This window comes from Cicer arietinum, chromosome 8 (assembly GCF_000331145.2).
Source record: "Cicer arietinum cultivar CDC Frontier isolate Library 1 chromosome 8, Cicar.CDCFrontier_v2.0, whole genome shotgun sequence".
Lineage (NCBI taxonomy): Eukaryota > Viridiplantae > Streptophyta > Magnoliopsida > Fabales > Fabaceae > Cicer > Cicer arietinum.
The window spans coordinates 13116333-13120250 of record NC_021167.2 but is presented as its reverse complement, the minus strand read 5'-3'; the positions used below and the strand labels follow the sequence as shown (position 1 = coordinate 13120250).

At 30.2% G+C, this 3918-nt stretch overlaps 1 pseudogene; it reads right to left on the bottom strand.

The window, feature by feature from the left end:
• Positions 1-1392: 1392 nt before the first annotated feature.
• LOC101492526 (probable leucine-rich repeat receptor-like serine/threonine-protein kinase At3g14840) overlaps positions 1393-3918 on the bottom strand; it is an 11790-nt pseudogene continuing 9264 nt past the window's right edge.

Genomic DNA, 3918 nt, shown 5'->3' with positions numbered 1-3918 from the left:
TGCTCGAATTCTAAAAAGACATTTGTGCACAATTAATGACCTTACAACATTTAAAGTGCACAACTGATTTGGCTTGTTCATATATAACTATTTTAGAACATTTGTTATATAAGTTTCATAATTTACAAAAGATTTTTCAAATAATTATTTTGTAATCTCAAACAAATATTTTCTTTAAAATACTTAGATAAATGATGGCATTTTCATACCCTCGTTTAGCAAATAATCACACAAGAATATTACACAATGTCCATATAGATTATTTGAACATATAAAGAGACTTACTCATTTTGATTAAATTATCTTTTCAATAGTTTGAATTGTATGTCTCACATAAATTAAACTCTTCAAAGAATTTTGTATAATTATCACTATAAAATGTGACATACAAATTCATAATGGGAATATCGGCGACCATGCTTGTGCACACTTTTTCTGATACTTTCAAAAATGCATAAGTATTGAATTCTTATGAAATTCATAATAAGAATAAATATTGAATTTTTAAGTTTTTCAAAAACTATATAACATATCTAAACAAAATATAAAACGATAAATAGTGTTGCGATTCTTTGGAGATCCATGAATATTTAATTCTTCCAAAATCATAAGGAGTAAATAAACAATATACATATTAAAAAAAGAAACATGATACATAGAAGATTGACATTAAAAAAATATGAAAAATATATATTAATTGGACTTAGTGTTCTTAGAGTTTTATGTTGATAACATGTTATGAAGTAATCGAAATAAGAACATAATGTAATGTAGTAGAATAGAGATGAAAGATGAAAGATGAAAAGAGAGAATAAAGAAGAAAAAAGAATAAATAATATAAAGTAGTAGCTGGTTTTGCCTTACCAAAGCCTTAATTTTACTAATTATGTTTGATAGAAAAACGGTCCTCTCAAGCGCGGTTCCAAAGCGTGTTTTCACGACATTGTCCTCAACTCTCTAACTTCTTTGAGTTTCTGAAAATGGAAGAAAATCAAGAGGGGCAAGGTTACTTGCTCACTCCTAGTAATTTGTTTCGTTAACTTTATAACACTATATATTTTAAGTAGGAAAATAATATAATGAGTTGAATGAATTTAATTTAATTAAATTGAAAAAAAAAATTATTATTGTATGATAATTAATTAATAAATGAATTTACATAATTACATACAACATAAGCGACACAATTACAAATTTAATCAATAGTTGAAACAAACAAAATTTGGCATATATTACAAGTTACTCACCATTATCAAAGGAAAATGTATTACACTCACTCATAATAACAAAAAATAAAAATTTGCAGTGACATTATTATCTTGTTTATAAGAAACTAGAAAAAGAAGAATTTTACAAGATAACTGATCAAAACAGAATTTATCTTGATTGTCTTTAACTTCTCTTCTCCAAGTAAGAAGAATCTAGGTGTACAGAATAAAGATCATTTGCTGAAGAAGATGAAGCAGTCTATGGCTCTTCCGTTTGAATATTATGTTCTTGGTAATATTGTCTCATTGCTTCAATTTTCTTCTCATCCAATACCTCACTTGACTCTGTAAACACTTCCTGAATATCTATTTTACCTTCAAGCATGCTTACCACTGAAGACATAGCATGCCTAAGATTTGAAGTCACATTAGTGCATAAGAGGGTCACATTTATCATCACCATTGCTTCCTCTTTGTTGAAATTTGTACCCAATCTTCTATCAACTAGCTCTATTAGATTACCTTTCTCTTTTAAGAGATGTGCCTGGTAAATAAACCGAAAGATAAGTAAAGTCTGACTAAGTAAATTCACAGTATCAATAATTTTACACTCTTTAGACAAATGATAAATTCGTATAGCTAAAAATGGAAGACTAAAAGGACTACTAAAATAGGTAGTTAGATAAACAAAGTACTATTATTTTTATAATCACTCTTTTACCTAATTATTTATCTAATCATGGTTAGCATGGCATGAACATAACACCAAAGTACTTACCCAATCAAGAAGATGAAATGCTTCTTCTTTTTGTCGAAGAGTGGTATTGTTCTTTCTATGTATGATTTCTAAGGCCACAATTCCAAAACTATAGACATCTGCTTTATCAGTCAAATAACCATGCATTGCATATTCTGGAGTCATGTATCCACTACATAATTAAAAAAAAGTTTATCAGCTACATTAAGTTTAGAAACTAACACGATCTATGTTTCAATGCATTAATAATAGCTCAATTGTATTATACCTAGCTATAGTTTTGTTTCTTTTTAATTAATTGAATCATGCCATTCAAATAAAGAAAATCATTATTTTTTTGAAAGAAAATGCTTTAAAATAAATTAAAATATAGGAACTTATTATGTTCCAGCTATTCGAGTGCTAGTGTTCTCCTCTTCATCAAGTTTGGCCAAACCAAAATCATATATATTTGGATTAAGATCTTTATCAAGCAACACATTAGTGGCTTTAATGTCCCTATGAACAACCTTCAACCTTGATTCTTCATGGAGATATGCTAAACCTCTAGCAATACCAAAACAAATCTTGTATCTTGTTGACCAATCCAATTTTATTTGGTGCTCTTCAGGCCTTGTATTTGTGAAGGAGATAGAAATAAAAAAAAAGTTACTATATATATATAGTCATGGACATAAATTAAAAGAAATTAACTTTGATGCATTGTCGATGTAAAACTTTTTACATTATCAACCAATCATAAATCATCTTTTAGATATGATTAAAATCAAATATTTTTAATAATTTAATGGTAACAATTGATTGATAATGTAAAAAAACTTTACACAGTTTGACTATATAGAAAGAATTATTGAATAAAGCACGAGCAAGGCTATTATTCCAGATATTCATATATTAGAATTTACTGATCTCCCTCTACACAACATCCATAGAGTTTAACAAGACGAGGGTGCTGCAAAGCCGATATCATGCAATTTCATTTAAAAATTCACGATGCCCTTGCTTTGATTTAGCATCAAGTTACTTCACTGCTATCAAAGTTCCATCTGATAAACATCCCTGCATTTTGAAGAATGCTATATATAGTTATTAAAAGTTGAAAATGATTTTTCACTAAACAATACTTAAAATTGTAATAAATATGTGACAACCAAGATATAATTTGTTATATTAAGGAGTTAGCAACACACTCTCTAATACACATATTTCAACCCACACTCTTCTATTGATTGAAATTCACATGGATGCCACCAAATTGTGTGGATCCTATTTAAATTTGTTGGGACCCATGTGAATTTTAACTAATAAAAGAGAGTGTGTTGAAAATAGTATTGCTAGCATTATTGATAATAGTACCTTGTATACTGGACCAAATCCTTCTTCTCCAATCTTATTGGCAAATCAAAGTTATTTGTTGCTCCTTTGATTTGTCTAAGGTTAAATAAACTCATTTGTAGGTCTAGACACTTTACCTCTGTTAATTGATGCAAAATAAATATCAGATATACCACTACCCTTTGTGACGGATTTGGCCCTCACAAAATTGATTTTTTGTGGCTGTAAAAGCCCTCACAAAATCCTTAAATATTTAACTGGATTTTGTGGCTGCCTAAGCCCTCACAAAATCACAACATTGTGATTTTGTGAGGGCTTAGGCAGCCACAAAATCCAGTTAAATATTTAAGGATTTTGTGAGGGCTTTTACAGCCACAAAAAATCAATTTTGTGAGGGCCAAATCCGTCACAAAGGCAGACGGGACAAGTGGCATTTGTGGCTGCAAAGGCCGCCACAAAGGAATGCGCCCGTGGCATTTGTGGCTGCAAAGGCCGCCACAAAGGAGGCCCAATACAACTAGCGTTTGTGGCCGCTTAGGCCGTCACAACTGATTGTACCGTTGGATTTTCTAGCGGCAAAGGCCGCCACAAATGGCATTATAGCCGTTGGCTTTTCTG